The 24,594-nt window shown below is 45.1% G+C and overlaps 2 non-coding genes and 1 pseudogene across 2 annotated transcripts; all 3 read right to left on the bottom strand.

Annotated features, from left to right (window-relative positions):
* Nucleotides 1-4,106: 4,106 nt before the first annotated feature.
* On the bottom strand, nucleotides 4,107-4,225 carry LOC138361810 (5S ribosomal RNA). Its single transcript, XR_011227191.1, has one exon. It is a non-coding gene; the product is annotated as a 5S ribosomal RNA (ribosomal RNA).
* An 8,731-nt stretch (nucleotides 4,226-12,956) lies between these two features.
* On the bottom strand, nucleotides 12,957-13,075 carry LOC138361809 (5S ribosomal RNA). The gene has a single exon (XR_011227190.1). It is a non-coding gene; the product is annotated as a 5S ribosomal RNA (ribosomal RNA).
* Nucleotides 13,076-23,920: 10,845 nt separating this feature from the next.
* LOC138361806 (5S ribosomal RNA) lies at nucleotides 23,921-24,045 on the bottom strand (annotated as a pseudogene).
* Between the last annotated feature and the right edge of the window lie 549 nt (nucleotides 24,046-24,594).

Raw genomic sequence — 24,594 nt, 5'->3', positions numbered from 1 at the left:
ACAGACAGACAGACAGACAGACAAGACAGACAGACAGACAGACAGACAGACAGACAGACAGACAGACAGACAGACAGACAGACAGACAGACAGACAGGCAGGCAGGCAGGCAGGCAGACAGACAGACAGACAGACAGACAGACAGACAGACAGACAGACAGACAGACAGACACTGAGAGAGAGAAACACACACAGACAGTTTCATAAATATTCTCATTTTATAGCTATTTGCTTTCAGTGACAGAGGTTTTTGTTATAATAGTATTGGTGTCTAACACTCACAATCTCTTTAGAAATTAAAGTGTGGCTCCAATGGAGCCGAGTTTGTTGGTTTGAGGCCAAGCCACCACCACAGGGCAGTAAGTAAGCCGTTTACTTGGAGGAGGTGTACTTGGTGACGGCCTTAGTGCCCTCAGAGACGGCGTGCTTGGCCAGTTCTCCGGGCAACAGGAGCCTTACAGCCGTCTGGATCTCCCGACTGGTAATGGTGGAACGCTTGTTGTAGTGGGCCAGGCGAGAAGCCTCGGCGGCGATGCGCTCGAAGATGTCGTTCACGAACGAGTTCATGATCGACATGGCTTTGGAAGAGATACCAGTGTCGGGGTGGACCTGCTTCAGCACTTTGTAGATGTAGATGCTGTAGCTCTCCTTCCTCCTGCGCTTCTTTTTCTTATCGCCCTTGGCAATGGCCTTCTGGGCCTTTCCGGCCTTCTTGGCAGCCTTTCCAGATGCCTTGGGTGGCATGATGATGCTCGTGCCGGCTGGCGTTGCGATACAATAATGAACTTTTGCGCGAGGCGAGCTTTCCTTTTATATCCCGCTCGCGACTCAGCTCAGAGCGGGTCGCGTGGCGGAGCGCGCTGATTGGTCAGTGGCGGGCTCCCTTGATCCTGAGCGGGGTATATAACACGAAGCTCGATCTGCGGGGCGGCATAAAACACCACAAACCCACAACAGCAGCAGCAATGTCAGGACGCGGCAAGGGAGGCAAAGTGAAGGGCAAGTCAAAGTCTCGCTCCAGCAGGGCCGGACTTCAGTTCCCCGTGGGCAGAATTCACCGTCTGCTGCGTAAGGGCAACTACGCCGAACGCGTCGGTGCTGGCGCTCCTGTCTACCTGGCAGCCGTCATGGAATACCTCGCTGCCGAAGTTCTGGAGCTCGCCGGTAACGCCGCACGTGACAACAAGAAGACCCGTATCATCCCACGTCACTTGCAGTTGGCCATCCGCAACGACGAAGAACTCAACAAACTTCTGTCTGGCGTAACCATTGCACAGGGAGGTGTTCTTCCAAACATTCAGGCAGTTCTTTTGCCAAAGAAGACAGAGAAGAAGTAAGCACTTCTGCCACCCACCACGACAAATACCATAACCAGGCTCCATCCGGAGCCACACACACTTTAATAGAGAGATTCAAGTAGACAATCAACTTTCAAACATTAATAATAACATTTATATTGATTTCATTTGGAATGTGTACATAACAAACAAACAAAACAAAATTATAGGGGATATTCAGCATCACTTGGAATATTAACCAATCATATAAATCCAATATATATTTTATATTTTACTTTAAGCGAGGAATTCATATTCTATCAATTTTTAATCATACAAATGAACAAAAGCAATTCTTCACTAGACGTAATGAATGAATAAATGATCAAGGTTTTAATGTGTTTCATGAATATATATATATATATATATTATATATATATATATATATATATATATATATATATATTATATATATATAATATAATATATTATAATACTTGTGAACCAGAATATGTTTGAGCAGCAGCGATCGTGCCTGCCATTGGCCGAAGTGCAACAATTCAAATAATTTAAAGGGCCTGCTCGGGTATATAAGAGAGGCTGGGAGACTGGGGCCGGTGGTGGGTGATGGGTGATGAGTGATGGTGTGGTGTGGTATGGTGTTGTTAAGAGTTGATTTACGGCCAGCCAGCCAGCTGCAGCCAAGGCAGGGCAGGGCAGGGCAAGGCAAGGCAAGGCAAGGCAAGGCAAGGCAAGGCAAGGCAATAACAGGACAGGACAGGACAGGCAAGGCAAGGCAAGCAGGCGGGCGGGCGGGCGGGCGGCGGGCGGGCGGGCGGGCGGGCGGGCAGGCGGGCAGGCGGGCAGGCGGGCAGGCGGGCAGGCGGGCAGGCGGGCAGGCGGGCAGGCAGGCAGGCAGGCAGGCAGGCAGGCAGGCAGGCAGGCAGGCAGGCAGGCAGGCAGGCAGGCAGGCAGGCAGGCAGGCAGCCAGCCAGCCAGCCAGCCAGCCAGCCAGCCAGCCAGCCAGCCAGCCAGCCAGCCAGCCAGCCAGCCAGCCAGCCAGCCAGCCAGCCAGCCAGCCAGCCAGCCAGCCAGCCAGCCAGCCAGCCAGCCAGCCAGCCCCAGCCAGCCACTCCCACTTTGTATTTATATGCATTCAATTTATATTCAAACATTATATATGTTAAGGGCCTAGTTTTAGTGTTTATTTTAAAAATGACAAACATCGAGTCGTTTTACCAGTCCTTTAGCGTTAACGGTGATGCATTTTAAAACTGAACAGAAATCACCTTTTCTGGATATATCAAATATCGAATCCGCTTAATGTGCCTACAATTCAATCATTCAAAAAAAAAATACATAATTTACATCATGCCTTTTCATAGAACAGACAATAAGATTTGAGACAATAAGAACTTTACTTTTATAACTAAAGTTGCACAATTATACCAACTCTATGGTGGCTGGGTGGTAAGGTGTGTGGCTGGTGTTTTGGAAGTCGCGAGTTCAAACGACCCAATGGGAGTACTTTTTTTTTTTGCCATACAATCTTCCTAATACTATTATGTAGGTGTGTGTGTGTGTGTTTTTATTCATTCTTTGGTTTTATAGATGACATACATATTGACTCCTTTTACCGGTCCTTAATTAGGCTCTGGGGAAGCAATGGTGGTGGTGCATTTAAAACTAAACCAAAAATCACCAGTTCTGGACGCGTCAAATATCATATCCGCTTAATGTGTCTACAACCTAATTACTTAAAACTACACTATTTAATTCATTCATATCATGTGCATATTGGTCATTATGCTCATACAACCGACATCAAAATTTATTTTCATTATTAGAATCATACATTTCATCAAGTAATACAGATACAAAGAGATTTTCTTTCTGAGAAGACCGTTAGTATTGGCTGGCTGGCAGGCAGGCAGGCATTTGAGGGTTATTATTTCGCCTGTTGATTGGGGGGAGGGTTGATGTGTTAGGGGGTTTTCGGTTAGGTGTGGTGATTGGTGGTGATTGGTGGTGGTGGTGGTGATTGGTGGTGATTGGTGGTGAGTAGTGGTGGTGGTGGTGGTAGTAGGTGGGAGGGGGAGGGGGGGGGGGGGGGGGGGGGGGGGGAAGGGGACTGATGGTCTGTGGATTCCTTCTCCGTACCCCTTACATATAAGCAAAAACATGCCTTCCTGTGGGTATAGAAAACATTAACACAAATTATATCAGTAACTGATATTGTAGCCTTTTAAAACAGAAAAGATTTGTACATACAAATACTTTTAAATTATCATTTATTTGTGGAAATGGCATTTACGTCATTAAATTGATACCTCAGCATCAAGCTTGTGTCCTGCAGCTGTGGTCCAGTGGTAAAGTGTATATAAGTGATGCGTATTCTTGGAGTTGCGAGTTCAAACCCGGATTAAGCTATATATATATATATATATATATATATATATATATATATATATATATATATATATATATATATATATATATATATATATATATATATATATATATATATATATATATATATATATATATATATATATATATATATATATATATATATATATATATATATATATATATATATATATATATATATATATATATATATATATATATACACAACATGTTTTGTTTTGGTTGTTTGTTTTTGTATAAAGCCTCACACACTATATTAAGCGAGTTTGTTTTAAACATGACATACATATTAATTCATTTTACCAGGCCTTATTCCACACAACTCCGTGAATTTCCCGTGGAGCCAGCCATTCAAACAAAAACAAACGAAACAAAACAAAACAAAACAAAAAACATTATTGCCAACAGCATTTGGTGTTCCCAGGCGGTCACCCATCCAAGTACTAACCAAACCCAACGTTGCTTAACTTCGCTGATCGGACGAGAAGCGGTGTTCTCAACGTGGTATGGCCGTTGGCATGAGACTGCCTACACATTGTGGCTAATAACCAACTCTTTTTAGTCATCACGGCAGGATACGGACCTTCTTGTGGTGTCTTAATGGTAATTGTATCCTAACATATTTTTGTCTCCTTGGCATGGATATTTAACATCGTTTATTCAGTCTTGGGTTTATGTTCTTTCGCCATTTACAGACATTTTACATCTACCTACTTCCTCAGCCTGCCCTGCCAATTTCTAATGAATTTGTGGATTTTCTTTTGTAATACATACATGTGTGTGCTCATCTGCTCTTCAGTTTTTATGATATTTGTCTCATCTGTCCTGCTTTATGATACTTTTACAAAGAACATGAACAAATGCTTCTATTTTAGAGAAGATATGGGATCCAGGTTTCGGAGCCGTAAAACCAACCGTTGTGATTGGTGGACGAGTTGCCAGGTTGCAGCTTCTGTACCGTGCCGGCACATAAATAGGTTCGGCTCAAGCGGCGGCAGCATCATTCCCCCGTGACTGTCTGAGCGTCTCTCATCACCTTGGTTATCTCATCATCATCATGGTAGAAGCAAAGCCTACCAAGAAGGCTGCTGCTGTGGTGGCCACCACCAGGAAACCTCGCGTCCAGGTTGCTCACCCGAAAACTAGTCAAATGGTTCTAGCCGCGGTCGCAGCACTCAAAGACCGTAAGGGCTCGTCTCTACAAGCAATCAAGAAGTACGTTGTTGCCAACAACAAAGTCGAGGCTGCCAAGATCGCCATTTACATCCGAAGATTTCTCAAGAAAGCAGTGGCTGACGGCATTCTTGTTCAGACCAAGGGAAGTGGAGCTAGTGGATCATTCAAGCTGGCCGTAGCAGAGAAGAGGGCCGTTCTAACTCCCAAGAAAGCCACCACAACCAAGAAACCATCTACAGCAGCAAAGAAGGCCGTGGTAACTCCCAAGAAAGCCGCCACAAGCAACAAACCACCTACAGCCTTGAAAAAGAAGCAGCAGCAGCAGCTTGTTGTTGGGAACAAAAAGCCCAAAATAAAGAGAGCTTCAAAATCTCCCAAACCACCCAAGGCAAAGAAAGCTGTCAAGAAAACAACAAAGGCAAAATAAACGACGACATGCAAGCAGCATGAATACACATGACAATAAACATCCAGGCCTCCCCCCTCAGTGGAGGGGCCTCATATGATTCCAAAAAGAGTTTAGTTTTGTAGACAAATAAATCATTACTTTTGGGGTAGATTTACTCTGTATATTATATATATATATATATATATATATATATATATATATATATATATATATATATATATATATATATATATATATATATATATATATATATATATTTATATATACACATGGGTGAGGTGATATGGTACCAAAGTTTGGGTAAGGTGATTGACATTTACACAAGATAAAACACGAACCAATGGAATAAAAACATAAGAATGGAAGTAACTGCAGAAGGCCTATTGGCCCATAACACAAGCACTTCCTCTTGATGCTTCATATTGGTTCGGAGTCTTGAAGTATATATATATATATATATATATATATATATATATATATATATTATATATATATATATATATATATATAATATATATATATATTATATATGCACACAAAACTAAATAGTCTTGTTAGACAAATTGCCCTATTAGAGGCAAGTTGACTAACAAGCCGAATGACTGCAATTGTTTTGAATTTGAGTTAAATCTAACATAGAAATGTAATCAAACCTAACCTAACCTATGCTAACCCAAGCTAAGCTAACCTAACTAACCTAAGCTAACCCAAGCTAAGCTAAGCTAACCTAACCTAAGCTAAGCTAACCTAACCTAACCTAACCTAACCTAACCTAACCTAACCTAACCTAACCTAACCCAGCAATTCATGATCTTAATATAATACTGTTAATTGGATAAACCATTTGGAAAGAAATGTTCGAAAATAACAAAATTAACTGTGCTTGTTAGGAAAATTGGGGCCTTGCATACTTGTCCCAATAGTGTGGTTCTCGCTTTTAGGTACGACATAAACGTATACCTAAGTTGAGAGAGAAAAAAGATTCGCACTCAAACATGCATATCGATTGCCAGTCCTGAATTCTGGGGTAGATATTCGTGTCCTCCCTTTTCATTTACCATCATTTGGATACTATCAAAACAGCTCTGAGAAGGATAAAATGAATAAAACGGGTAGCTCACTCATGTAAAAAGGAAGAGTTGGGAAAAGATCTCTCTCTCTCTCCTCTCCCCCTCACCCCCCCCCCCCCCCCCCCCCCCCCCCCCCCCCCCCCCCCCCCCACCAATGATCCTGCTCTGCTAGTATATAACGTAACAAACCTTCCCCCCCCCCCCCTCCCTCCCCAATCAGAGTCCCTTTAAGCATGGCGAGGATAAAATTAGATTTTCATAAGACCCAATGTGCTAGCTGATATCAAAACAATTTATGTTATCGTCTATTAGCCCTTCAGTAAAAAAGTATAGGGACCTAATTAGGTCCCGTTTTGAGGTGGTAGGTGGGTGGAATCGATGGATTAGCCAAGCTCTTATCCGCCGAATCCGTAGAGGGTAACGACCTGGCGCTTCAGCAGAGGCGTACAACCACGGTCCATAGCAGTGGACGGTCCTTCCTCTTGGCGTGTTCCGTGTAGGTTACAGCAATCACGGATGACGTTCTCGAGGAACACCTTCAGGACGCCACGGGTCTCTTCGTAGATGAGACCCGAAATACGCTTCACGCCGCCACGACGAGCTAAGCGACGAATAGCGGGCTTGGTGATGCCCTGGATGTTGTCACGTAGCACCTTACGATGACGCTTGGCGCCACCCTTTCCGAGTCCCTTGCCTCCCTTGCCGCGTCCAGTCATGGTGTTGAAGTTGTGTGAATCGAATTGACGAATGCCATTCATTCATTCATTCATTTAAATATAGGTCAAGATACCCTGATGGGTGAGCGTGGAAGTGGGGATAGGGGAAGAATTAGTGGGGGTGAGAGGAAGGGTTTTCAGTATGAGGTAAAGTGCCAGGGCTAAACCCAGCTGCATGGCATTGAAATCGTTATGACCAGACTAGGCAGTGAAGGCAAGGAATCGGATCTCTGTGACAACATTTCGTCTTTTCTGAGCACCCACGGAGACAGCAGCCCTCAGCTGGGTGTGCCCTGGGGGCTCACTCCAGATGTGGTCTTAGATCTGCTAATCAGCATCGCGCCCCACCCAAGGCACCAGAAAACGGGAGCTAGTTGGTCCCATACGCCGCACGATTTCCCGACTATATCCCATCAAGCGGACGTACTAGTAGCATTGCAACTCCTGCCTGCCCTTACTTTACGCTTGTGGTCGAGTAGACACGGCTTTCTCCCACAACGCTTTCAACAAACTGCAGTTGCCTACTCGTCTGTTTCACGTCCCTGTGAAATGACTTTTTGCACAAATCCAAAAAATAGAGCAAAATCAGCGATAATAGTGATTGAGGTGAGCCGCCCTGTTGGCTGCAGCCAGAGGAAGGAGGGAGGGGCAACGGGGGTTGACGTAGGCGAGTCGAGCAGCCAATGGCGCTCGAGCAAGCGCCTCGAGACGGCGTATATAAGCAAAAATTTTTCGGGCGCCCGGCCATCACAAACCACAGTTGTTCACCATGGCTCGCACCAAGCCAGACTGCTCGGCAAGTCCACGGGAGGCAAGGCTCCTCGTAAGCAGCTGGCCACCAAGGCAGCACGCAAGTCTGCTCCTGCCACAGGGGGTGTGAAGAAGCCTCACCGTTACAGGCCCGGAACGGTCGCCCTGCGTGAGATCCGTCGTTACCAGAAGAGCACCGAGTTGCTCATCAGGAAACTTCCCTTCCAGCGTCTGGTGCGCGAGATTGCCCAGGACTTCAAGACCGATCTTCGCTTCCAGTCGTCTGCCGTCATGGCTTTACAGGAGGCATCCGAGGCTTACCTGGTCGGTCTCTTCGAGGACACTAACCTCTGTGCCATCCACGCCAAGCGTGTCACCATCATGCCAAAGGACATTCAGCTTGCTCGCCGTATCCGTGGAGAGCGTGCATAAGCTAAATCGACCACCCTAGTATACACCAAACTCGGCCCTTCTCAGGGCCAAAATATCCTTCTAAGGAGATTTCAGACATTCCTAGCATAATTTAGGTGTCATACATACATGTGATATCAATAAAATCAAGTCATTTGTAGTACAACCTGTTCTCTTACAAACAAAACGCCGTCGCTTTTCACTCTTATGCACTGTCAAGGATCACCCCCCCCCCCCCCCCCCCCCCCCCCCCCCCCCCCCCCCCAAAAATAAAAATTGTCATACTGTACTAGAAATAAAAGCAGCTTGTATAAGTGACATATACTGTCCAGTCCTGTTTTATTCTGTTTTCGGTCCTCTGGCTTAATCTGTTAAGTTAGATGACATTTTAAATTAACCGTTTTCTTGACATTTTCAAACCTAAGAGGGTGGCCTGCATAGTAATCCTAATGTGGAACATAACAATGAATCTCTAATCTCTAGAAAAAAGATACCGAGTGCTTATATGTGTTGAGAGAGAGAGAGAGAGAGAGAGAGAGAGAGAGAGAGAGAGAGAGAGAGAGAGAGAGAGAGAGAGAGAGAGAGAGAGAGAGAGAGAGAGAGAGAGAGAGAGACACACAGACAGACAGACAAGACAGACAAGACAGACAGACAGACAGACAGACAGACAGACAGACAGACAGACAGACAGACAGACAGACAGACAGACAGGCAGGCAGGCAGGCAGGCAGACAGACAGACAGACAGACAGACAGACAGACAGACAGACAGACAGACAGACAGACACTGAGAGAGAGAAACACACACAGACAGTTTCATAAATATTCTCATTTTATAGCTATTTGCTTTCAGTGACAGAGGTTTTTGTTATAATAGTATTGGTGTCTAACACTCACAATCTCTTTAGAAATTAAAGTGTGGCTCCAATGGAGCCGAGTTTGTTGGTTTGAGGCCAAGCCACCACCACAGGGCAGTAAGTAAGCCGTTTACTTGGAGGAGGTGTACTTGGTGACGGCCTTAGTGCCCTCAGAGACGGCGTGCTTGGCCAGTTCTCCGGGCAACAGGAGCCTTACAGCCGTCTGGATCTCCCGACTGGTAATGGTGGAACGCTTGTTGTAGTGGGCCAGGCGAGAAGCCTCGGCGGCGATGCGCTCGAAGATGTCGTTCACGAACGAGTTCATGATCGACATGGCTTTGGAAGAGATACCAGTGTCGGGGTGGACCTGCTTCAGCACTTTGTAGATGTAGATGCTGTAGCTCTCCTTCCTCCTGCGCTTCTTTTTCTTATCGCCCTTGGCAATGGCCTTCTGGGCCTTTCCGGCCTTCTTGGCAGCCTTTCCAGATGCCTTGGGTGGCATGATGATGCTCGTGCCGGCTGGCGTTGCGATACAATAATGAACTTTTGCGCGAGGCGAGCTTTCCTTTTATATCCCGCTCGCGACTCAGCTCAGAGCGGGTCGCGTGGCGGAGCGCGCTGATTGGTCAGTGGCGGGCTCCCTTGATCCTGAGCGGGGTATATAACACGAAGCTCGATCTGCGGGGCGGCATAAAACACCACAAACCCACAACAGCAGCAGCAATGTCAGGACGCGGCAAGGGAGGCAAAGTGAAGGGCAAGTCAAAGTCTCGCTCCAGCAGGGCCGGACTTCAGTTCCCCGTGGGCAGAATTCACCGTCTGCTGCGTAAGGGCAACTACGCCGAACGCGTCGGTGCTGGCGCTCCTGTCTACCTGGCAGCCGTCATGGAATACCTCGCTGCCGAAGTTCTGGAGCTCGCCGGTAACGCCGCACGTGACAACAAGAAGACCCGTATCATCCCACGTCACTTGCAGTTGGCCATCCGCAACGACGAAGAACTCAACAAACTTCTGTCTGGCGTAACCATTGCACAGGGAGGTGTTCTTCCAAACATTCAGGCAGTTCTTTTGCCAAAGAAGACAGAGAAGAAGTAAGCACTTCTGCCACCCACCACGACAAATACCATAACCAGGCTCCATCCGGAGCCACACACACTTTAATAGAGAGATTCAAGTAGACAATCAACTTTCAAACATTAATAATAACATTTATATTGATTTCATTTGGAATGTGTACATAACAAACAAACAAAACAAAATTATAGGGGATATTCAGCATCACTTGGAATATTAACCAATCATATAAATCCAATATATATTTTATATTTTACTTTAAGCGAGGAATTCATATTCTATCAATTTTTAATCATACAAATGAACAAAAGCAATTCTTCACTAGACGTAATGAATGAATAAATGATCAAGGTTTTAATGTGTTTCATGAATATATATATATATATATATATATATATATTATATAATATATATATATATATATATATATATATATATAATATAATATATTATAATACTTGTGAACCAGAATATGTTTGAGCAGCAGCGATCGTGCCTGCCATTGGCCGAAGTGCAACAATTCAAATAATTTAAAGGGCCTGCTCGGGTATATAAGAGAGGCTGGGAGACTGGGGCCGGTGGTGGGTGATGGGTGATGAGTGATGGTGTGGTGTGGTATGGTGTTGTTAAGAGTTGATTTACGGCCAGCCAGCCAGCTGCAGCCAAGGCAGGGCAGGGCAGGGCAAGGCAAGGCAAGGCAAGGCAAGGCAAGGCAAGGCAAGGCAATAACAGGACAGGACAGGACAGGCAAGGCAAGGCAAGCAGGCGGGCGGGCGGGCGGGCGGGCGGGCGGGCGGGCGGGCGGGCGGGCAGGCGGGCAGGCGGGCAGGCGGGCAGGCGGGCAGGCGGGCAGGCGGGCAGGCGGGCAGGCAGGCAGGCAGGCAGGCAGGCAGGCAGGCAGGCAGGCAGGCAGGCAGGCAGGCAGGCAGGCAGGCAGGCAGGCAGGCAGGCAGGCAGCAGGCAGCCAGCCAGCCAGCCAGCCAGCCAGCCAGCCAGCCAGCCAGCCAGCCAGCCAGCCAGCCAGCCAGCCAGCCAGCCAGCCAGCCAGCCAGCCAGCCAGCCAGCCAGCCAGCCAGCCAGCCAGCCAGCCAGCCACTCCCACTTTGTATTTATATGCATTCAATTTATATTCAAACATTATATATGTTAAGGGCCTAGTTTTAGTGTTTATTTTAAAAATGACAAACATCGAGTCGTTTTACCAGTCCTTTAGCGTTAACGGTGATGCATTTTAAAACTGAACAGAAATCACCTTTTCTGGATATATCAAATATCGAATCCGCTTAATGTGCCTACAATTCAATCATTCAAAAAAAAAATACATAATTTACATCATGCCTTTTCATAGAACAGACAATAAGATTTGAGACAATAAGAACTTTACTTTTATAACTAAAGTTGCACAATTATACCAACTCTATGGTGGCTGGGTGGTAAGGTGTGTGGCTGGTGTTTTGGAAGTCGCGAGTTCAAACGACCCAATGGGAGTACTTTTTTTTTTTGCCATACAATCTTCCTAATACTATTATGTAGGTGTGTGTGTGTGTGTGTTTTTATTCATTCTTTGGTTTTATAGATGACATACATATTGACTCCTTTTACCGGTCCTTAATTAGGCTCTGGGGAAGCAATGGTGGTGGTGCATTTAAAACTAAACCAAAAATCACCAGTTCTGGACGCGTCAAATATCATATCCGCTTAATGTGTCTACAACCTAATTACTTAAAACTACACTATTTAATTCATTCATATCATGTGCATATTGGTCATTATGCTCATACAACCGACATCAAAATTTATTTTCATTATTAGAATCATACATTTCATCAAGTAATACAGATACAAAGAGATTTTCTTTCTGAGAAGACCGTTAGTATTGGCTGGCTGGCAGGCAGGCAGGCATTTGAGGGTTATTATTTCGCCTGTTGATTGGGGGGAGGGTTGATGTGTTAGGGGGTTTTCGGTTAGGTGTGGTGATTGGTGGTGATTGGTGGTGGTGGTGGTGATTGGTGGTGATTGGTGGTGAGTAGTGGTGGTGGTGGTGGTGGTAGTAGGTGGGAGGGGGAGGGGGGGGGGGGGGGGGGAAGGGGACTGATGGTCTGTGGATTCCTTCTCCGTACCCCTTACATATAAGCAAAAACATGCCTTCCTGTGGGTATAGAAACATTAACACAAATTATATCAGTAACTGATATTGTAGCCTTTTAAACAGAAAAGATTTGTACATACAAATACTTTTAAATTATCATTTATTTGTGGAAATGGCATTTACGTCATTAAATTGATACCTCAGCATCAAGCTTGTGTCCTGCAGCTGTGGTCCAGTGGTAAAGTGTATATAAGTGATGCGTATTCTTGGAGTTGCGAGTTCAAACCCGGATTAAGCTATATATATATATATATATATATATATATATATATATATATATATATATATATATATATATATATATATATATATATATATATATATATATATATATATATATATATATATATATATATATATATATATATATATATATATATATATATATATATATATATATATATATATATATATATATATATATATATATATATATATATACACAACATGTTTTGTTTTGGTTGTTTGTTTTTGTATAAAGCCTCACACACTATATTAAGCGAGTTTGTTTTAAACATGACATACATATTAATTCATTTTACCAGGCCTTATTCCACACAACTCCGTGAATTTCCCGTGGAGCCAGCCATTCAAACAAAAACAAACGAAACAAAACAAAACAAAACAAAAAACATTATTGCCAACAGCATTTGGTGTTCCCAGGCGGTCACCCATCCAAGTACTAACCAAACCCAACGTTGCTTAACTTCGCTGATCGGACGAGAAGCGGTGTTCTCAACGTGGTATGGCCGTTGGCATGAGACTGCCTACACATTGTGGCTAATAACCAACTCTTTTTAGTCATCACGGCAGGATACGGACCTTCTTGTGGTGTCTTAATGGTAATTGTATCCTAACATATTTTTGTCTCCTTGGCATGGATATTTAACATCGTTTATTCAGTCTTGGGTTTATGTTCTTTCGCCATTTACAGACATTTTACATCTACCTACTTCCTCAGCCTGCCCTGCCAATTTCTAATGAATTTGTGGATTTTCTTTTGTAATACATACATGTGTGTGCTCATCTGCTCTTCAGTTTTTATGATATTTGTCTCATCTGTCCTGCTTTATGATACTTTTACAAAGAACATGAACAAATGCTTCTATTTTAGAGAAGATATGGGATCCAGGTTTCGGAGCCGTAAAACCAACCGTTGTGATTGGTGGACGAGTTGCCAGGTTGCAGCTTCTGTACCGTGCCGGCACATAAATAGGTTCGGCTCAAGCGGCGGCAGCATCATTCCCCCGTGACTGTCTGAGCGTCTCTCATCACCTTGGTTATCTCATCATCATCATGGTAGAAGCAAAGCCTACCAAGAAGGCTGCTGCTGTGGTGGCCACCACCAGGAAACCTCGCGTCCAGGTTGCTCACCCGAAAACTAGTCAAATGGTTCTAGCCGCGGTCGCAGCACTCAAAGACCGTAAGGGCTCGTCTCTACAAGCAATCAAGAAGTACGTTGTTGCCAACAACAAAGTCGAGGCTGCCAAGATCGCCATTTACATCCGAAGATTTCTCAAGAAAGCAGTGGCTGACGGCATTCTTGTTCAGACCAAGGGAAGTGGAGCTAGTGGATCATTCAAGCTGGCCGTAGCAGAGAAGAGGGCCGTTCTAACTCCCAAGAAAGCCACCACAACCAAGAAACCATCTACAGCAGCAAAGAAGGCCGTGGTAACTCCCAAGAAAGCCGCCACAAGCAACAAACCACCTACAGCCTTGAAAAAGAAGCAGCAGCAGCAGCTTGTTGTTGGGAACAAAAAGCCCAAAATAAAGAGAGCTTCAAAATCTCCCAAACCACCCAAGGCAAAGAAAGCTGTCAAGAAAACAACAAAGGCAAAATAAACGACGACATGCAAGCAGCATGAATACACATGACAATAAACATCCAGGCCTCCCCCCTCAGTGGAGGGGCCTCATATGATTCCAAAAAGAGTTTAGTTTTGTAGACAAATAAATCATTACTTTTGGGGTAGATTTACTCTGTATATATATATATATATATATATTAATATATATATATATATATATATATATATATATATATATATATATATATATATATATATATATATATATTTATATATACACATGGGTGAGGTGATATGGTACCAAAGTTTTGGGTAAGGTGATTGACATTTACACAAGATAAAACACGAACCAATGGGAATAAAAACATAAGAATGGAAGTAACTGCAGAAGGCCTATTGGCCCATAACACAAGCACTTCCTCTTGATGCTTCTATATTGGTTCGGAGTCTTGAAGCTATATATATATATATATATATATATATATATATATATATATATATATATATATATATATATATATATATATATATATATATATATATATATGCACACAAAACTAAATAGTCTTGTTAGACAAATTGCCCCTATTAGAGGCAAGTTGACTAACAAGCCGAATGACTGCAATTGTTTTGAATTTGAGTTAAATCTAACATAGAAATGTAATCAAACCTAACCTAACCTATGCTAACCCAAGCTAAGCTAACCTAACCTAACCTAAGCTAACCCAAGCTAAGCTAAGCTAACCTAACCTAAGCTAAGCTAACCTAACCTAACCTAACCTAACCTAACCTAACCTAACCTAACCTAACCTAACCCAGCAATTCATGATCTTAATATAATACTGTTAATTGGATAAACCAATTTGGAAAGAAATGTTCGAAAATAACAAAATTAACTGTGCTTGTTAGGAAAATTGGGCCTTGCATACTTGTCCCAATAGTGTGGTTCTCGCTTTTAGGTACGACATAAACGTATACCTAAGTTGAGAGAAAAAGATTCGCACTCAAACATGCATATCGATTGCCAGTCCTGAATTCTGGGTAGATATTCGTGTCCTCCCTTTTCATTTACCATCATTTGGATACTATCAAAACAGCTCTGAGAAGGATAAAATGAATAAAACGGGTAGCTCACTCATGTAAAAAGGAAGAGTTGGGAAAGATCTCTCTCTCTCTCTCCCCCTCACCCCCCCCCCCCACCCCCCCCCCCCCCCCCCCACCAATGATCCTGCTCTGCTAGTATATAACGTAACAAACCCCCCCCCCCCCCCCCTCCCCAATCAGAGTCCCTTTAAGCATGCGAGGATAAAAAATAGATTTCATAAGACCCAATGTGCTAGCTGATATCAAAACAATTTATGTTATCGTCTATTAAGCCCTTCAGTAAAAAAGTATAGGGACCTAATTAGGTCCCGTTTTGAGGTGGTGGTGGGTGGAATCGATGGATTAGCCAAGCTCTTATCCGCCGAATCCGTAGAGGGTACGACCCTGGCGCTTCAGAGCGTACACCACGTCCATAGCAGTGACGGTCTTCCTCTTGGCGTGTTCCGTGTAGGTTACAGCATCACGGATGACGTTCTCGAGGAACACCTTCAGGACGCCACGGGTCTCTTCGTAGATGAGACCCGAAATACGCTTCACGCCGCCACGACGAGCTAAGCGACGAATAGCGGGCTTGGTGATGCCCTGGATGTTGTCACGTAGCACCTTACGATGACGCTTGGCGCCACCCTTTCCGAGTCCCTTGCCTCCCTTGCCGCGTCCAGTCATGGTGTTGAAGTTGTGTGAATCGAATTGACGAATGCCATTCATTCATTCATTCATTTAAATATAGGTCAAGATACCCTGATGGGTGAGCGTGGAAGTGGGGATAGGGGAAGAATTAGTGGGGGTGAGAGGAAGGGTTTTCAGTATGAGGTAAAGTGCCAGGGCTAAACCCAGCTGCATGGCATTGAAATCGTTATGACCAGACTAGGCAGTGAAGGCAAGGAATCGGATCTCTGTGACAACATTTCGTCTTTTCTGAGCACCCACGGAGACAGCAGCCCTCAGCTGGGTGTGCCCTGGGGGCTCACTCCAGATGTGGTCTTAGATCTGCTAATCAGCATCGCGCCCCACCCAAGGCACCAGAAAACGGGAGCTAGTTGTCCCATACGCTGAATGAACTGAATAATACAGGAGAAGATGCCCATTGGGGCGAGCCTTGAAGTGGGGACAGCTGAAGAGTAGTCGTGAGAGGAAATGCTGAAGTTGAAGAAAAAGTGCCAGGGCTAAACCAGCTGCGTGGCAATACGTCGATGCTGCAAACAACCCAAAACTGGCTAGGCTTGGAGGCGGGTCTGGAAGGCGGCGGTGGCAGTGCTTCAGCATTCAAGGTGGAAACAATCAGTCTTCATGTGGTGTCTTCTTCTTCAATTTGGTGTTTCTTCTTTCTCTTGCTTCGAGTAATCATTTGATGTTTGTAATCGGCGTAGTCTGGTGGGAAAAGGTCCTTTGACAATGTGGTTTCGTCGCATTCAACGAAGATTACTTCGTTCCTTAGTATGTACTTGGAGTTTGGATCATTCAGCAGGCATTCCGCATACCTTGTGTTGAGTATTTTGCTGGAGAGGCGTCTGTATTCGGGAGTTCCAAGTGTAAGTTGTTCACGTTGATCATATAGTGCGGAGACTCTTGGAGACTCCTGTGTTGCTGGAGATGGTGATTGTGCTTCAACGTCAATCGAGGCAGTAGAGTCATCATCGAAAACAAGTGTTGGTTTTCAGAAGCATCAGGTGTAGGTACCTGTGAAGCTGATGTAGTCTCGGGTGCGGCTGGTGTATTTTCTGGTGAAGCTGGTGAAGTTGGTGCAGTCTCAGGTACAACTGGAGAAGTAGATGGTTTGTCTGGAGTAGTAGCAGTGTGCAAGGATGTTGCAGAGTCTGTAGCAGGTTGCACAGGGTGGGCGTCAGCAGACAGGATATCTGCCAATGCAGTTGAAGAGATGGTGATGTTGATGTTAGAAGCAGAAGTGGTATTGTTGCTGAAGTCGTAGTATTGGTGTTGGCTGAGGCTGTTGTTGTGAAGAGCTCGTCACGAACAGTAAAATGTTGGTAAACCGTTGTCAGCGTACATAATGTTCAGAATTCGTACAAATTCCTTGGTGTTCGTGCCTGCAATCATTTCAGCAGTGCGGATGAGTCCCATTATGACGTTATGGTTTCTGTTAGGGAGCAGCATCTGGTGTGGTGAGGGCTGGCTTGTTGATTCAGCAGAGTAAAGTTGTGGCTGTTGCTGCTGCGTCGATGATTGGTTGGCGGGCTGGGACCCAGGGCCCCAATGGGATGCAGTCTGTGCAGAAGCTCCGCCCCCTCCCGGAAGCAGAGGAAAGTTGGCGGCTTGCACGTTGAATGTTGACGGTTCGTTCGCGTGTGGTGTTGGCTTGCCTGGCTTCGGTCATCTTCTGTATTTCTTGACGTCTGTTTGGACACTCAGCAGAGACGGCAGTATGGTGACCTTGGCAGAGAAGGCATTTGAGGAAGTCGCTGGTGCATTGTTTGAAGTGGTGACTCTCGGCGCACTTGCTGCACCGTTGGTCCTGAGATGGGCAACTTTTAGTGAAGTGCTCATAACTATAGCACTTAAAACACTGTCGTAGCTGGTAGTAATGTTCTCTTGTTATTTGTCGGGGTGTACAAGCGAGGCCGAAGCACCGGAAGCCGTTGGGGTAGCAGAGGTAGCTTCCTCAGGCGAGGTGAAGGTGACCTTCATAGTGGAGAGGTGGCTGTCCTGCACAGGGATGAATTTTACGGTGATGCAGTCAAGGAAGGGTTGTCTTCGGTTATGCTGGTGGCGACGTCGGTGGTAGCTTTTTCGGAGATGAGGGAGCTCACTCTCCTTACGAAAACAGTCCTGGCTGCGAGGTAGTGTCGTGGTGGGGTGAGGAACATGTGCGCCTCCTCGAGAGCAGTGAGGTGAATGGGGTTAAAGAGGCGTGTACGGCCTCGGCACTGCTGAACAGCAGTTGAGGGAGTCCATCATCGTTGAGTACGACGTCCAGGGGTGCAACATTGGTTGTAGTGGTGATCAAATCCGATATCTCTGATCGTGTAGGGATCTGGTTCCCTCTGAATCGTACCTTGATTCGGTAGATCATGGCTCTAATCGTTGCTGCCTAATGTTTACCCACCCGGCAGTGCTGGGGTGCAGGAGAGCCTGATCTAGAGGGTTGCACTTTCCTTAAGAGGTCTCCGTCTCTTACGGTTTAATGCACCGGATCAGGGTGGGGTCTGACCTCTTAAAGCAAAGTACTCTTACGCCGCACGATTTCCCGACTATATCCCATCAAGCGGACGTACTAGTAGCATTGCAACTCCTGCCTGCCCTTACTTTACGCTTGTGGTCGAGTAGACACGGCTTTCTCACAACGCTTTCAAAACAAACTGCAGTTGCCTACTCGTCTGTTTCACGTCCCTGTGAAATGACTTTTGCACAAATCCAAAAAATAGAGCAAAATCAGCGATAATAGTGATTGAGGTGAGCCGCCTGTTGGCTGCAGCCAGAGGAAGGAGGGGAGGGGCAACGGGGTGACGTAGGCGAGTCGAGCAGCCAATGGCGCTCGAGCAAGCGCCTCGAGACGGCGTATATAAGCAAAAATTTTTCGGCGCCGGCCATCACAAACCACAGTTGTTCACCATGGCTCGCACCAAGCAGACTGCTCGCAAGTCCACGGGAGGCAAGGCTCCTCGTAAGCAGCTGGCCACCAAGGCAGCACGCAAGTCTGCTCCTGCCACAGGGGGTGTGAAGAAGCCTCACCGTTACAGGCCCGGAACGGTCGCCCTGCGTGAGATCCGTCGTTACCAGAAGAGCACCGAGTTGCTCATCAGGAAACTTCCCTTCCAGCGTCTGGTGCGCGAGATTGCCCAGGACTTCAAGACCGATCTTCGCTTCCAGTCGTCTGCCGTCATGGCTTTACAGGAGGCATCCGAGGCTTACCTGGTCGGTCTCTTCGAGGACACTAACCTCTGTGCCATCCACGCCAAGCGTGTCACCATCATGCCAAAGGACATTCAGCTTGCTCGCCGTATCCGTGGAGAGCGTGCATAAGCTAAATCGACCACCCTAGTATACACCAAACTCGGCCCTTCTCAGGGCCAAAATATCCTTCTAAGGAGATTTCAGACATTCCTAGCATAATTTAGGTGTCATACATACATGTGATATCAATAAATCAAGTCATTTGTAGTACAACCTGTTCTCTTACAAACAAAACGCCGTCGCTTTTCACTCTTATGCACTGTCAAGGATCCACCCCCCCCCCCCCCCCCCCCCCCCCCCCCCCCCCCCCAAAAATAAAAATTGTCATACTGTACTAGAAATAAAAGCAGCTTGTATAAGTGACATATACTGTCCAGTCCTGTTTTATTCTGTTTTCGGTCCTCTGGCTTAATCTGTTAAGTTAGATGACATTTTAAATTAACCGTTTTCTTGACATTTTCAAACCTAAGAGGGTGGGCCTGCATAGTAATCCTAATGTGGAACATAACAATGAATCTCTAATCTCTAGAAAACAAGTACCGAGTGCTTATATGTGTTGAGAGAGAGAGAGAGAGAGAGAGAGAGAGAGAGAGAGAGAGAGAGAGAGAGAGAGAAGGAGAGAGAGAGAGAGAGAGAGAGAGAGAGAGAGAGAGAGACACACAGACAGACAGACAAGACAGACAAGACAGACAGACAGACAGACAGACAGACAGACAGACAGACAGACAGACAGACAGACAGACAGACAGAAGACAGGCAGGCAGGCAGGCAGGCAGACAGACAGACAGACAGACAGACAGACAGACAGACAGACAGACAGACAGACAGACACTGAGAGAGAGAAACACACACAGACAGTTTCATAAATATTCTCATTTTATAGCTATTTGCTTTCAGTGACAGAGGTTTTTGTTATAATAGTATTGGTTGTCTAACACTCACAATCTCTTTAGAAATTAAAGTGTGGCTCCAATGGAGCCGAGTTTGTTGGTTTGAGGCCAAGCCACCACCACAGGGCAGTAAGTAAGCCGTTTACTTGGAGGAGGTGTACTTGGTGACGGCCTTAGTGCCCTCAGAGACGGCGTGCTTGGCCAGTTCTCCGGGCAACAGGAGCCTTACAGCCGTCTGGATCTCCCGACTGGTAATGGTGGAACGCTTGTTGTAGTGGGCCAGGCGAGAAGCCTCGGCGGCGATGCGCTCGAAGATGTCGTTCACGAACGAGTTCATGATCGACATGGCTTTGGAAGAGATACCAGTGTCGGGGTGGACCTGCTTCAGCACTTTGTAGATGTAGATGCTGTAGCTCTCCTTCCTCCTGCGCTTCTTTTTCTTATCGCCCTTGGCAATGGCCTTCTGGGCCTTTCCGGCCTTCTTGGCAGCCTTTCCAGATGCCTTGGGTGGCATGATGATGCTCGTGCCGGCTGGCGTTGCGATACAATAATGAACTTTTGCGCGAGGCGAGCTTTCCTTTTATATCCCGCTCGCGACTCAGCTCAGAGCGGGTCGCGTGGCGGAGCGCGCTGATTGGTCAGTGGCGGGCTCCCTTGATCCTGAGCGGGGTATATAACACGAAGCTCGATCTGCGGGGCGGCATAAAACACCACAAACCCACAACAGCAGCAGCAATGTCAGGACGCGGCAAGGGAGGCAAAGTGAAGGGCAAGTCAAAGTCTCGCTCCAGCAGGGCCGGACTTCAGTTCCCCGTGGGCAGAATTCACCGTCTGCTGCGTAAGGGCAACTACGCCGAACGCGTCGGTGCTGGCGCTCCTGTCTACCTGGCAGCCGTCATGGAATACCTCGCTGCCGAAGTTCTGGAGCTCGCCGGTAACGCCGCACGTGACAACAAGAAGACCCGTATCATCCCACGTCACTTGCAGTTGGCCATCCGCAACGACGAAGAACTCAACAAACTTCTGTCTGGCGTAACCATTGCACAGGGAGGTGTTCTTCCAAACATTCAGGCAGTTCTTTTGCCAAAGAAGACAGAGAAGAAGTAAGCACTTCTGCCACCCACCACGACAAATACCATAACCAGGCTCCATCCGGAGCCACACACACTTTAATAGAGAGATTCAAGTAGACAATCAACTTTCAAACATTAATAATAACATTTATATTGATTTCATTTGGAATGTGTACATAACAAACAAACAAAACAAAATTATAGGGGATATTCAGCATCACTTGGAATATTAACCAATCATATAAATCCAATATATATTTTATATTTTACTTTAAGCGAGGAATTCATATTCTATCAATTTTTAATCATACAAATGAACAAAAGCAATTCTTCACTAGACGTAATGAATGAATAAATGATCAAGGTTTTAATGTGTTTCATGAATATATATATATATATATATATATATATATATATATATATATATATATATATATATATATATATATATATATAATATAATATATTATAATACTTGTGAACCAGAATATGTTTGAGCAGCAGCGATCGTGCCTGCCATTGGCCGAAGTGCAACAATTCAAATAATTTTAAAGGGCCTGCTCGGGTATATAAGAGAGGCTGGGAGACTGGGGCCGGTGGTGGGTGATGGGTGATGAGTGATGGTGTGGTGTGGTATGGTGTTGTTAAGAGTTGATTTACGGCCAGCCAGCCAGCTGCAGCCAAGGCAGGGCAGGGCAGGGCAAGGCAAGGCAAGGCAAGGCAAGGCAAGGCAAGGCAAGGCAATAACAGGACAGGACAGGACAGGCAAGGCAAGGCAAGCAGGCGGGCGGGCGGGCGGGCGGGCGGGCGGGCGGGCGGGCGGGCGGGCAGGCGGGCAGGCGGGCAGGCGGGCAGGCGGGCAGGCGGGCAGGCGGGCAGGCGGGCAGGCGGCAGGCAGGCAGGCAGGCAGGCAGGCAGGCAGGCAGGCAGGCAGGCAGGCAGGCAGGCAGGCAGGCAGGCAGGCAGGCAGGCAGCAGCCAGCCAGCCAGCCAGCCAGCCAGCCAGCCAGCCAGCCAGCCAGCCAGCCAGCCAGCCAGCCAGCCAGCCAGCCAGCCAGCCAGCCAGCCAGCCAGCCAGCCAGCCAGCCAGCCAGCCAGCCAGCCAGCCAGCCAGCCAGCCAGCCACTCCCACTTTGTATTTATATGCATTCAATTTATATTCAAACATTATATATGTTAAGGGCCTAGTTTTAGTGTTTATTTTAAAAATGACAAACATCGAGTCGTTTTACCAGTCCTTTAGCGTTAACGGTGATGCATTTTAAAACTGAACAGAAATCACCTTTTCTGGATATATCAAATATCGAATCCGCTTAATGTGCCTACAATTCAATCATTCAAAAAAAAAATACATAATTTACATCATGCCTTTTCATAGAACAGACAATAAGATTTGAGACAATAAGAACTTTACTTTTATAACTAAAGTTGCACAATTATACCAACTCTATGGTGGCTGGGTGGTAAGGTGTGTGGCTGGTGTTTTGGAAGTCGCGAGTTCAAACGACCCAATGGGAGTACTTTTTTTTTTTGCCATACAATCTTCCTAATACTATTATGTAGGTGTGTGTGTGTGTGTGTTTTTATTCATTCTTTGGTTTTATAGATGACATACATATTGACTCCTTTTACCGGTCCTTAATTAGGCTCTGGGGAAGCAATGGTGGTGGTGCATTTAAAACTAAACCAAAAATCACCAGTTCTGGACGCGTCAAATATCATATCCGCTTAATGTGTCTACAACCTAATTACTTAAAACTACACTATTTAATTCATTCATATCATGTGCATATTGGTCATTATGCTCATACAACCGACATCAAAATTTATTTTCATTATTAGAATCATACATTTCATCAAGTAATACAGATACAAAGAGATTTTCTTTCTGAGAAGACCGTTAGTATTGGCTGGCTGGCAGGCAGGCAGGCATTTGAGGGTTATTATTTCGCCTGTTGATTGGGGGGAGGGTTGATGTGTTAGGGGGTTTTCGGTTAGGTGTGGTGATTGGTGGTGATTGGTGGTGGTGGTGGTGATTGGTGGTGATTGGTGGTGAGTAGTGGTGGTGGTGGTGGTGGTAGTAGGTGGGAGGGGGAGGGGGGGGGGGGGGGGGGAAGGGGACTGATGGTCTGTGGATTCCTTCTCCGTACCCCTTACATATAAGCAAAAACATGCCTTCCTGTGGGTATAGAAACATTAACACAAATTATATCAGTAACTGATATTGTAGCCTTTTAAACAGAAAAGATTTGTACATACAAATACTTTTAAATTATCATTTATTTGTGGAAATGGCATTTACGTCATTAAATTGATACCTCAGCATCAAGCTTGTGTCCTGCAGCTGTGGTCCAGTGGTAAAGTGTATATAAGTGATGCGTATTCTTGGAGTTGCGAGTTCAAACCCGGATTAAGCTATATATATATATATATATATATATATATATATATATATATATATATATATATATATATATATATATATATATATATATATATATATATATATATATATATATATTATATATATAATATAATATATATTATATATATATAATATTATATATATATATATATATATATATATATATATATATATATTATATATATATATATATACACAACATGTTTTGTTTTGGTTGTTTGTTTTTGTATAAAGCCTCACACACTATATTAAGCGAGTTTGTTTTAAACATGACATACATATTAATTCATTTTACCAGGCCTTATTCCACACAACTCCGTGAATTTCCCGTGGAGCCAGCCATTCAAACAAAAACAAACGAAACAAAACAAAACAAAACAAAAAACATTATTGCCAACAGCATTTGGTGTTCCCAGGCGGTCACCCATCAAGTACCCATCCAAGACTAAACCCAACGTTGCTTAACTTCGCTGATCGGACGAGAAGCGGTGTTCTCAACGTGGTATGGCCGTTGGCATGAGACTGCCTACACATTGTGGCTAATAACCAACTCTTTTTAGTCATCACGGCAGGATACGGACCTTCTTGTGGTGTCTTAATGGTAATTGTATCCTAACATATTTTTGTCTCCTTGGCATGGATATTTAACATCGTTTATTCAGTCTTGGGTTTATGTTCTTTCGCCATTTACAGACATTTTACATCTACCTACTTCCTCAGCCTGCCCTGCCAATTTCTAATGAATTTGTGGATTTTCTTTTGTAATACATACATGTGTGTGCTCATCTGCTCTTCAGTTTTTATGATATTTGTCTCATCTGTCCTGCTTTATGATACTTTTACAAAGAACATGAACAAATGCTTCTATTTTAGAGAAGATATGGGATCCAGGTTTCGGAGCCGTAAAACCAACCGTTGTGATTGGTGGACGAGTTGCCAGGTTGCAGCTTCTGTACCGTGCCGGCACATAAATAGGTTCGGCTCAAGCGGCGGCAGCATCATTCCCCCGTGACTGTCTGAGCGTCTCTCATCACCTTGGTTATCTCATCATCATCATGGTAGAAG

Source organism: Procambarus clarkii, unplaced genomic scaffold, assembly GCF_040958095.1.
Source record: "Procambarus clarkii isolate CNS0578487 unplaced genomic scaffold, FALCON_Pclarkii_2.0 HiC_scaffold_839, whole genome shotgun sequence".
Classification (NCBI taxonomy): Eukaryota; Metazoa; Arthropoda; class Malacostraca; order Decapoda; family Cambaridae; genus Procambarus; species Procambarus clarkii.
The sequence above is the reverse complement of the archived record's forward strand: the minus strand, read 5'-3'. Positions and strand labels throughout refer to the sequence as shown.